The sequence below is a fragment of the Pinus tabuliformis genome, chromosome 2_1 (assembly GCF_031772625.1).
Source record: "Pinus tabuliformis cultivar Carrire ecotype Pingquan chromosome 2_1, CPIR1, whole genome shotgun sequence".
NCBI lineage: Eukaryota > Viridiplantae > Streptophyta > Pinopsida > Pinales > Pinaceae > Pinus > Pinus tabuliformis.
This window is the reverse complement of record NC_142299.1, coordinates 590,959,985-590,973,234: the sequence shown is the minus strand read 5'-3', so window position 1 is coordinate 590,973,234 and position 13,250 is coordinate 590,959,985.

Below are 13,250 nucleotides of genomic sequence, written 5' to 3'. Positions count from 1 at the left end.
TTTTCGAAAATATCTTCTAGCCTGTCAGAAAGAGGTGCCAACACTTGTTATTTCTAATTTTCAAGCTCGAACAAAAGGAAAGAACAACCAACCGACTCTTTCAGGGCGAACAGCGCATTGCTTACGGCACTAAAGAACAGATACAGAAACAGTTAGAAATTAGATTTGATTTTTAGAAATAAATTTGCTTTTAGTAAAAGGGCGGTCATTTGAAGTTGTTCCCTCAATTTGTGTAATTAAAATTAGCCGGTTAGTAGTATTTAACCCTTCTCGTTGCATTGGAGAAGGGTCCGGAAATTTGTCAAAAAACTTGTCCTCAGAACATGCACTTTTGCACCCTCGGAGGGGGTTTTTGATGAATGGACGGATCAAGATTTATTTATGTTTGCATTTTAATACCTGCTACTGATGTTGCACTTCTGTACTCTTAGTAGGCATTAGAAGTAGGTAGAAATAGATCATTATTGCTTCAAGTCTGTGAGTATAAAGTCAGTCATAAATGGTACTTTTATCTCTTGACGAGTTTCTGCTTGCATACTTAGAGTAATATACAACTGACGTTGTTTATATGTTAACGTATGAATGAGTGGACTACCATTTGGCACTTTTGTACGGTGGAGTCATTGATTTGTGCTTAATACATGAATAACTGATTATGCGATATGCTATTCACAATCGTTCTGCTTAACTTTTTATGCAGGATGGTTCATCTTAATTGATTTATATTCTCATAATAGCTGAATAATCTTCATTACCAGTTATTGTGTGAAACCTTTCTAGATCGCATAATGGAAAAAGTTCTATCCCGGGTTAGTGTAGATTAGATGTGTTATTCTTTATAGATTAAAATAGTATAAAATTCACTCTCAGAGTTCAGAACTAGATTAGCTTAGAAATAATTCTATATTTTCATTATCATATTCTACACACACACACATCACTAAACTCTACACGCACACACCCCCTTAGAACGGGAAGTTGGTCCCGTTATCCCCAGTCGGACCCGCTACACCAAACGGACACGGAGCCGCCAACCAGGTTCCCGACCGGGTGGGTATCCCCCTTGTTGTTGACCCGATTTCAGGGCCCTCAACAGGTCGCAGGTTGATAACTAGCCAAAATAGACCCTAGACACTTGCATGCCAATTCTGTGAGAGCGAATGGATGGCCCCAGTCATATGCATGCCCATGTGATGGGAGAAACTGAGGTTGTAGGGTAGTGAGTGTTAAGTTTTTGCAGGGGTTGATCACCTGGAAGGGTCGATTGGTTCTTATAGGTTATGTGGTATGTGTAGAAGGTTAGATTGGTTTTGTTGTGTTAATTCGACTTCCTTAAGGTGACCTAGGAGGTTAAACCAGATTTTAGTAGCCTCTTTTCACATGTTTACCTTAGGAGACCAGTTAACTTGGGTAAATTTGGGAGGAGGGTGGTATATGTGTCATGATATGCTTGAATGCATGGAGGATGGGTGGTGCTACAACTTGTCATTTCAACACCAATCACCATTATTATGGAAATAACAAACACATGGGGACATTGTTAATGTTAAAATTGAAGGTTTATGATTAAATAAACATTTTTGAGGAAAAAAAAATTTTATAAATTTATTAAAGAATATATGATATTAATATAATAAATAAATGAAACAATCTAAATTTATATCTTTAAAAATGAAGTGTTACATCCTTGAGGTTAAACTTAGTTGACGATCAACATGATATCGATTATTCTAGAAAATGACAGATCCAAGGTTCAAATCCCCCAGAAGTAACCCATTATATCATGAGGAAGATCAATCGTAGGCCCTATAAATATAGTGGTAGTGGTCATAATCAACCCCATGTGACACAAGCATGAGCCTGACCCAATAATTGATTCCTCTAGTTACAATATCTATATATATATATATATATATATATATATATATATATATATATATATATATATATATATATATATATATATATATATAATGTCATAAAATATATATATATATATATAATGTCATAAAAGTTTTAATATGATAATTTTCTATAATATTATTGACTTTTATAAAGAAATTAAACTTTGCAAAAGCTTATGGATTATAAATATTGAGGCAGTATTCCCCTCATTAAAGGTATGTTTATAACTAACTATATTATGTGTAACAATAATTTATACATTATTGATGCCAAAAGGTTTCCTAAACTTACTTCCAACTTCCAGCATAATGCTAAACGAGGCTGGCATAAGAATGCTCAATCTTGGTTGCGCCATTGGGATGTAAATCTAGAGATCATCTAGTAGAGCATAGATAATGTTAAAAATATAATTAGTTTCATTATTATTAGCTCCAAATTTAAGGATAAATTCTGGGAAAATAAAGAGATTGAGAGAAAAATGAATCTATGATATTGACTAGTGTTAAGAAGAAAGCAAACATTGCCAAAATTTTAACTAATTCTCAATAGTTTGGTAGTGAGAATGAGCATTTGTCAATAATGAAATAGATATGGGATGAAATGGTTTTTCAGTCATATAATTCTAAGAGGGTTGAAAATGAAAGATACTCTCTTATATTATCCATGTTATACTAATATTAGATAAATTTTTCAAAATATTTGTCACACTACCAACCTTCTTGACCTTGGAATTCAACAAACTATAGTGATCTAGGATGATTCCCTATATATTTTTTTGGAATAAAAATAAAATGTTAAATATTTCTAATTAATATCTTACTTTCTTTTGTTTTGTATGCGATATGCCCTTTTTTTCCCTTTTAATTAAATCGATTAAATTAAAAAATGTTATATGAACATCTATTATAGTTTCTTTGGAATGTGGAATTAGTAAGTGATAAATTGGCTCGTGCTATTGTCACAAAGGAATTTATGGCTTAATAATATCCATAATAAAGTGTTGTGTGCAACTGAGCTTGGCTAGATTTTGGGCAAGAAATCCAAGTTTTGTGGAGCATGCAGTAGAAAAGGTGTCGTAGAGTAAGAAGTCGACCACACAGTGAAGAACAACAAATACCAAGCATCAAGTCACTTTGCACCATTGGGGCTTCACGGCGAAGCCCCACCCTTTTTGTAAAAAGAATAAAATATTCTAAAAGTGATGGTCTTGGGTCATAGTCCATTGTATTTTAGAAACCATGGTATCAGGTGCATGGTAGTGTAGTGATGAAATGCCTCAAGTAATATTATATATAGGGATCAATAATAAAGAGGAGTATCATTTTGTGCTCATAACATGTATTGAATGGTTGAATCTTTGTGATTGGGTTTTGTGGTTAAGGAAACACTTTGTAGCTGAGTTCACAGAGGCCTAAGTATGCAGTTGAGTGTGTAGATTACCTACAGCTGAGTACGTAGGTTGAGAACTCTTTGTTGTACAAATTCTATATCATAAGTGACAGTTCCTATGGAAGTAGTCCCACATTGGGATGAACCACAATAAAATCTATGTCCCATTTGTTGATTTTCTTATTACGTGCAATTTATTTCTATACTGCAAAGTTTATGGATGTTTATTTTACGTTTAAGTGATGAAATTAATCCTCAGAACTAATGTATATCTGCAGTAGTTGATGTATGTGAAATAATTTATAATAATTAAAGCATAAAAAGAATACAAAAGTTCCACATCGCAACATCCCTTAGGCTGTAGAAACCTGGTTCTGCAACCTCCCATAGTCACTTTGAGTGAGACTGCAACTTTCTTGCAAGTCGTTGCCAAAAGGACCAGTGATACAGGGTTTTGTTGGTGCATAGTAAAGTTTGAACCTGGGCCATCCAACCTAAGCCAACAAATGGTTATGTTGCTGGGACCAGGATCTATTTGAGGGATGTTTATGTGGCCTCCGTCAAAGCAATAAATTCAATATTGGGTAGAACAGAATGAACAAGAATTTACAAAATAAGAAAATAAAATCCCCCATCTATCAACTACGATGTGGTTGGAAAAGTATATTTTTGAAGATCAATATGCAATATTCTTCAGCTCATTCCATGTGGAGCTATACGAGTGGATATCAAGGTTGATTGATAGAAAATATTTTTTAAAGGAGACTAAGGAGTGAAGTCCTAAACTAATACAACGACTCAAGAACACTGACAACAAGATCCCAAGAGTTGTTGACTTCTAGATAGACAACATATTGGGAGGATTGACTATTGATTTCATGGTAAATTTGATTGTGTCCTATAATGAAGAAAAAATAAAAAATTTCAAAGGACCGTGAGGTAAGTTCTTGAAATCTCTAAAAGGTTAGATTAATATGCTTTTGTACGAAATGAAAATTTTATGAATGCAGTTAGATTGTTAGTTACTTATGTTTGGGAGAAGATCTGAAGATGAAACTGGAACAACATGAAGTGGAAAAATATATAGAATAGACACTAGGAAGAGATCTCATGGCTAAGATTCAAAAATTTTATAGAAATTGACTGTGTCCCTCTGTTAAGTGTGTTTGAAAGCGAAGAAAACCGCCCTAAGAAGCCCAAAGGAACTCCATAGTATTCACCCTTTTAGTCATAATGTTTGTCAAAGTTGGAATCAAGTAGTAGTCAGGGTTCTTTTGGTTTTCTCCATATCCATATCCCCAATCCCCTTCCCCTTACGAACCCCCCTCCCCCACCATCTCCAGAAAGAACTATGGCTGATGATATTAAGCTACCTATCTTTAAAGGGTGTGGATTAGAGGATACAGAAAAGTTTTTGTTTTTATGTGAAGTAGTATGGACAGTGAATTATATCCATGAAGAAAGTATAAAGAAAGTGCAACTTGTTATAGAATTTTGAGATAGAGCGCTAACATGGTACACAAAGTATTCTAGTAATCATATTAGATCATTTGCAGTCATCAAAATAGCACTGGTAAAATAAATTGAGAAGGCGAAGTCTGAGTCACAGTGCATCATAGAGATAAAAGAAATAAAACAAAAGCCTAGTGAGTCTGTGTGGGAATTTGGCCAAATATTCAAGATGTTATTGGATATAGTGAGCTTCAAAATACCTCCAAAGAAACATAAAGAATGGTTTATAGTTGTGTTACTACCACATATAAGACTTCCTTCGTCACAACAAAAGATTGAAACTCAAGCCGAGGCTTTAGAACTTGTGAAGAAATTAGAAGCTTCACATATAGGGGATACCAATACAGGTATGAAGCAATCAAGAGTTAGGTGTAAAATTTGACTATGTAGATACAAGATATAAAGAATAGTAAGGAAGTTCATGAAGGAATGTGGTGTGCAAATTGAAAATCAGGAGGTAGCTCTAAGGAACAATGTCTTCTCTTAATAAATTACATGGCTAGTGGAGAACCTAATCCTTTCAAATCCCAGATCGATTTTATGGTGCGATATATGTAAAACTAGAGGTGAACATTGTGGAGAAGATTGCTACTTATTGAAGAAGTATATCCACACTCCAAGAAACTTATATTGCAGATTATGAAAATCAGTAGGGCATGGTGAGAACAAATGTCAATCTTACGAATTAATGGTGGAAGGAAGTAATGATGCCTATAGAATGCAAGCTGAAGAACATGGACATGAGGAACATGAGCAGTGTAGTGGAATAGGTGGTTATCAAGGTGGTGGAGCTGGTTCAGGTCGTCGATAGATGATTTGTTACAACTGCAGCCAGGAAAGTCACTTTGCAAGAGATTATCATAATCCTACTATGACATGTAAGTATTAAAAATAAGTTGATCATGTAATTGAGGAGTGTTTGATACCTATGGAAATAGTGCAAGAAAATAAAAATCCACATCTGACACAGAAAATTCATATGATGACTGCGAAACCAAGGACCTATGAACTTTGCATTAATATTGTAGGATGAATGGATTTGTGACTAGAAATGATAAAGAGGATGGAAAAAATGAAGTTGAAGCTACATGGGTTAGAAAGACTACTCAAAAATCCCTTGTTTTTGATATTCAAAAGGAAAAGGAAGTTTTCATGGAAGTAAAGTGAATTTGTATTGATAGAAGAGCTTCAACATCTATCGCACAAAAAAATCGGAAGAATGGCTACAATGTAGAATCATTGACACAAAGCTAAGCTATGAAAATGGAAGAACAAGATGCAACATATAAGGTAGAGACTTTAAAATATTTTCTTCAAACTTGTATGAAATTGTTGCGAGATCAAAAAGCTGTAGAAGCACTTTAGGAATCAATAAAATCCTGCATATCTAAATAATTACTGTGGAGTGAGATGCATGAAGTTAAAAATTTACATAGACATAAGAGAATTGGAAAGGAAATGAGGCTTACAACAGAAATAGGAGAATATGACATGGACCAAGTTATTTAGATGTAGGATCTGAAGCTAATGTCCTGACAAAGAAAACATGGGAGTTAATGGGTAAGTTGAAGTTGCAATGGTCGCCTATTCATCTAAGAATGGCAAATCAAAAAAATATTGTTCCTCTAGGGAGATTATCAGGCATTATAGTGGACATTGAAGGGGTGTGCATACTACTAAATTTGAAGTGATAGAAATTGTGAATGATAGTAACCCCTACCCTGCATTACTTTGATTAGATTGGGAATTTTCCAACATAAATATAATGAACATATCGAAGAGACAGATAATTTGAAAGAAAAAAAATGAGAGTGATCGTTCTCTTGGATCCATTAGAAGGAGCAAGGTATATTGAACCAGTTAAAGAGGAATACATCGTAGTTGATATAGATAACATATATCAGATAAAAGAAAAATAAAAATATAGTGTTATCCATACCAAAGACCAGTTGAGTTGGTAGCATGACAATTTGTGTGCTTCAAATTTAGAAGAAGAATTGGAAAATTGGAAAAAATAGGTTACATGAAGTGTCTACTAGGCGATGTGCAAGAGTTACTAAAGAATTTATTTTAATGAAAATTGAGGTATGTGAACTAACTTTTCATGATGAATCGGATGATATAAATGCTTTTCTTGAAGAAAATGAAGAACATGTACTAGAGTTTCAAATATTGTTAGCCCTCAATATAACCCTAAGAGCTATAGCCACTAGATGGTCGAGTACACATAAGAATAATATAGGAACTATCCAAGAATGTCGAAGGTTGATATGGATAAGGTTTGGTAAGGTAGACACAGAGTTGGTAGGTAAATATGATGGTCAAAATGATCCAAGAGATCACATCCATCTCGTCATGACAACATGGACGGATATCCCACAAGAAGAATGGTTGCATGGGTTCATCCATACATTAGAGAGAATTCCTCAAAACTGGTACTTGGAAATAGAATTTCGACATGCTACTACGAACATGTCAAATATGGTTGATGGGTTTTTACTGAGATTTATCTTTTAAGATGATTGTCCATGTATAGATTTAGCCCTCCAGATAGTTAAAATAATGTTATTTAGAATGACATTCCACTAACTTGGCATCTTGATTAGAATGCGCAGCTACAGAATTTAATGGAATGCTACAACAATATTGCAAAAGAAGATGAGGACCCTCACAAAATTGACATAACAGAATCTAAAGGCTACCTTGAAGTGAATGGACTTAAGTTAAAAATTCCTGATATAACAAATCCATTAGAGACAAAGAAGGTGAATCTAGGATCAAAAGGGGAGCCGAAATAAAGGCAATGAAATAATTAGCAAAGCGAAAAATCTTTTGTATGAATACTAAGAGTTATTTCCCACTAAGTTATTAGATATCAAGGGCATAGTAGGAGATCTAGGGGTTATGAAGATTCCTCTAAATCCTGATGCGAAGTGAGTTAAGAAAATGCCTTATAGACTCAATCCAAAGTAAAATGAAAAACTGAAGAAATAACTTGACAAAATTATTGCAACTGAAATCATTGAACTTGTGGAGGAATCAGAGTGGGTAAGTCCTATGGTGGTACAAGAAAAGAAAACAAAAGGAAAAATTAGGATTTTTGTTGATTTAAGGAAGTTAAATGATGCATCTCTAAATGACTAATTACATACTCTTTTCATTGATGAAATATTGAACAATGTACGAGGTTATGAAGCCTAGTCATTTACAGATGTATTTTCAAGATATAATCAGATTAGAACTACATCAGAAGATCGACATAAGACCACCTTCGTTGTAGAATGGCATTCATATTAGTATACAATGATGCCATTTGGACTGAAGAATGTCCCTGCCATATTTTCAAGAATGGTGGCATTGTGTCCAGCAACAACCCAAATTCTTATTTAGTGTTATTCTCAATACTAAATAAGTGGGGACCCTTAGTCAAAAATTTAAAAATTAATTAGTGCTTGTATTTCCCTTTTAATAAAAATTACCATCATAAATTTAGGAAAATACCCTTGAACAATCAAAAAGCCTAAGTTTTATGATAAAGTAGAATTATTCCTTAGGAAATATCACATCGCAAAAAGATAATGAATACTTCCTTGCAAGTCGAATTCTAAGATTGCGAAATCACGATGCGAAACTACACATTAAGAAAACATTTATTGCATCGCATGCCTCAAAAAATCACTTACGTTGAAAAACCTCAAACTGTCGATATGCGATGGCGCATATCGCAAATCGCATTTCGCAGAAAACAGATTAACAAAAATTGCCATATGCCACTCTCCTGCGATATTGCGATATTGCAATTTTGCGATCGAGCGGCAAAGCGACATTGCGATATAGTGAGAAAGTGATAAAGCGATAGAGCGATATCACGATTGTGCAATTATGCGATGTTGCGATCTGTGATATTGTGAAGCAAATCGCAAAATCACTTCATCGCAAATCTTTCGGGCTTGTCGTTTGAAAAAGTATTTTCCATAAACTGAGACCTGGTTATGCACTTTAATGCTAATTAATGAGTTAGTTGCCAATAGTTAATGGAATATGGTTTTGCGCTTATCAAGGAGCCATTTCACATAAGGTGGTATATTTTATATGTCTTCGGCATTTAAAACTTTCCCGTCACCTTTTCCTTATCGTGACTCTCATTTCACTTGTAAATTGCAGGAACAGAGAATAGGGAAATATATAAAGTAGTATGCAGGATATTATGGGAAAGAAAAGCAAAGCCCCGAGCTCCGAAGAGAAGGAAATGGTGCCCTTGTATATAGACACTGCCTGTAACAGAGATGCTGGTATTACTACTTGGGAAGGCATGTATAGTCTACTTAACGAAGAGAATCGTAGAGTGATGGAGGTTGAGGCTACCGTAGGCTCACATAGTTCTTCTGAGCCATCCATTACAGAGTTAGCTTATTCGTTCTTAAAGAGGATAGCGGCGAGGCCCAAAATACTTCCATACACAGACATGATTAAATGAATACTGGACAGCGCTAATATCAGAAATAGATAGTTTAAAACTCAGGGTCAAGAGCTTACGAAATCATTATTTTTACAAAATTTGAGCTTTATATCCACTAAAATAAAACGCGAAAAAGGTGAAAAATGCACCAAGGAAGCTTGGATCAAGAAATGAGGCAGTTTCCAATGCGCGATTAGCGCCTAACGCTAATCCCACATCACTAGGCAAAACTTCTTGAAAGGGAAAACCTCTAATTTCCCAGTCACCTGTGAGCCTAGAAATTTGTAAGAAAGCAATGCTAGAGATAAAAAGTAAAAATTGAATCCTAAAACCAATGGTATTTTTCAAAAATATATTCAAAATGGTATGTATTTAAGTACAACAACTACAAACAGGCTGGAGAAAGAAGGCTCAAGAAAGGGCAGAATCAATCCAAAGATTGACCAAGTTGAATTGGGATTCTTACTGGGCATACTTGGTAAAACCACACAGCCAGTGTATGACTCTGGAATGCATCATCAATTCTGCTGAGGAGATGGTGCCAGCTCTTGCTGATTACATTTTCATAGCACAGCTAAAATCGGAAGTCGATCGGCCAAATCTTCTCAAACAAATGTTGAACGTGTACGATTTCGAAGAAAATATACATAAATAATTAGTTAGTAATTTTAATTTTAGATTCAATGTTAGTATTAATTTTGCTTTATTTTTCCCTAAAATGAGGATGGTCATTTAAACCATATCCTACATTTTGTAATAGGTTATTTTTAGATTTAGTTAGTAGTATTTAAACCCTTCTCATGCATTTAGAGAAGGGTATTGAAATTTATCAAAAACGTATCCCCAAAACATGCACTTTTGCACCCTCTGAGGAGGTTTTAATGAATGAATGAAATAGGATTTATTGATATCTGCATTTAATATTTGCTACTGATGTTGCACTTCTGTACACTTTGTGGATGATGCATTAAGAAGAGATAAATCATTATCACTTGAAGCTCAAGAGTAGAACTAATTATAAATGGTACTTCTATCTCTTAACTATTTCTGCCTTCGTTTTAAAAGTGATATTCATGTTTAGTTGTTTATAAATTGATGCATGAATGTCTGAGTTATCATTTGGCACTTTTGTACGGTGATAGCTATTTATTTATTCTTAGTTTATGAGTAGCTTATTATGCAATATTCCTTTCACAACTGTTTTGTCTAACTTTTTATATGAAGTGGTTCATCTTTATTGAATTCTTTTCTCATAACAGTTGAATGATCTTTATTGATAGTTGTTATCTGAGATCATTTTAGATCACATAACAGAAGGATTACACCCCAGGTTAGTGTAGACTTACATATTTCTGCTTATTAGAATACAATTTGCATGTTCTTAGATTAGAGATAAATTAGAACATTTCACTTAGGAAATTTTAGAAGGGAAATATCAATTCTTCATGCACACAGACAAAAATTGGGAAATTGTCCCCATATCCCCAGTCAGACCCACTATACCAAACGAAAAATTAGTTGCTAACCAAGGTCCAGACTCGGTGGGTATCCCCCTTGTTGTAGACCTGATTTTCAGGGCTTTAACATATTTGGCGCTAGAAGTAGGGCCCCGAACTGTGAATGGAAAGTAAGTCTAAATCTAAATACCATTCTGAGAGTAAATTGCCCTCACCATCTCCCCTGACTTCGCCAAAAGTCGCAAGAGAAACAACCGCTTCTACAAACCATGACATTTTAGAACAATCTACTATTGAAACTCCTGAAGTTGAATCTTTGATTCTCAAACTTCAGTGATTTTCTATATCACCTCAAAGATCTGATAAATCTCAAGGCAGTGTGACTTCGCAATATAAGCCTGCTCATCCTCTTACCAGATTAAAGAGCGAAAAATTTAGCGTGTAGCCAACTGAGTTACCTCTACCTACAAGGAAGAGAGTAAGGAAATCTCCTAAAGAGACCGATAGCAATGCTCTTTCATCATCATCATCCATCTCAACCTCTTCACCACAAAGTCAACCATCCACTCGTCCACTTCAGATCATTGTCCATCAGTCCACCAGTACTCCCACATCTCCTTCTCAATCATCTGGAGTCATAATACCCTCATGTTCTCAACTGCAGGGATCATTTTCTGCACTTTCCTCTGTTAATAGATCAGCAATGGCCCAATCTCCATGGAATAACCCAGGGGCAGTCTTAATGCCTATGCCCTTGAGTCAAGTACCGGCCCATCCTGAAAAAGGGCTGCCTAATTTTAATCCCGAGGCAGGCATGCTAGCGGAAGAACATATAAATAGCTTTATGCTATCGATAAATCTCAATGGAGTTACCAATGAAGACGGTATTGTTTGACATTTTCCTTATACTCTGCAAGGAACAGCCGGATCATGGTATTTCTGATTACCATCTGGATCTATTACTAGTTGGAATAATTTCCAAGAACAATTCCTTATTAAGTTTGGTGATGATAGGTCTATGGCGACATTGATCAACGACCTGTCTAACCTTAGGGACGAGTCAAAAGAACCTATCAAAGATTTCAATTTATGTTTCAATAAAATCTTAAACAAAATTCCTACTGCTTCCAAGCCTAGTGAAGAAGTGCGAAGTGAATGTTACATCACTGCTTCACCATCAAGCATAACAATATTTGTTGATAGGGCTAACAAAACAAATTTAGTCGAAAATATGAAAGAAGTAATAGTAGTAGAGAAACGTATTACAGCCTTAGAAAGGAAGAACGCATTAGAAGAACTAAAATCCAAGAAGGTTTCTTTCAAGGAAGATCCCAAGAAAAAACAATTGAAAGATCCATTCGATTTAGAAGGATTGCACAAAGTTTTGAAGACCATGTCTAACGAGATGGTCGACATTAAGAAACAAGTGGAAAAAACTTCTTCTAAGCAACTATACAGACCTTTTAAAAGAAATCCTTGGACCGATTCCAAACCCCCTAATGCTATTACAAGTATTGAATCTGAAGAAAAAGAAGAGGAAATCGCTACTGAGGAACATACTGATGAAGAAGAAGTTGTAGAGTTACAAGCTATGTGTGATTTCATCCTCCGAGACTAAGACGATCAAGAGGCATCCCTGGTTAGTACTCGCAGTAGAAATCAACTTGATCCTCCTCAACCTACCCCTAAGCCAAAGAACGCAAGCACAATGACTAAAGATAAAGTCACAACCAAGAAAATGACACCTAAAGCGACTCAAACCAACCCAGTCCAAACAAACCCATCAACTTCATCGAAAATGCTGATCGTTTTGGATGAAATGGAGTATAATATCATAGAAGACATGAAAAAGACCAGGGCCAATATCACCTTTTACGAATTGAGCAAGTTAAAACACCAGAAAAAGATACTTTTGAAAGAATTACGGGTTGTACCAGTTGCACCTTTGCCTGCCACTGTAATCTCTCAAGCTTCCCAAAACATGGGAAGACCTCCAACTAATGTGATTAATAAAGTTGATCCAAATGATATTTCCTTAATTGGAGGAAGATCGAGATCTCATACTCCCCCATTTCTTCTTAGATATGAAATTTTCAATAAAAAATTGCATAATTGCTTAATGGATTCTCGATTTTCAACAAATATTTTACCAAAGTCAATATGTGCAAAATTGAATTTTCAACCACAGAAATCCGTTGTGTGCATAGTTCAATTATATCAATTGCAAATTGAAGTGATTGGCGAATTAAATCAGGTCACCATAAGGTTGCCATCCAACCCAAAGGTATGTCAAGTTATTGACATTTTAGTTCTTGATATTCCAGAATTTTATGGCTTAACTCTTAGCAGAGATTGGTTATAAAAACTTCATGGATACTTTGCAACTGACTGGTCGCACATGTGGCTCCCTTACAATGGTAAAACAAATCAGATAAAAGTTGAGTGGGAAAGACATCAGAAATACATAGGAACAGAACTGGAGGGAGAAAATGAACTAGTAGCATACAACAATAACATCATTGGCAACT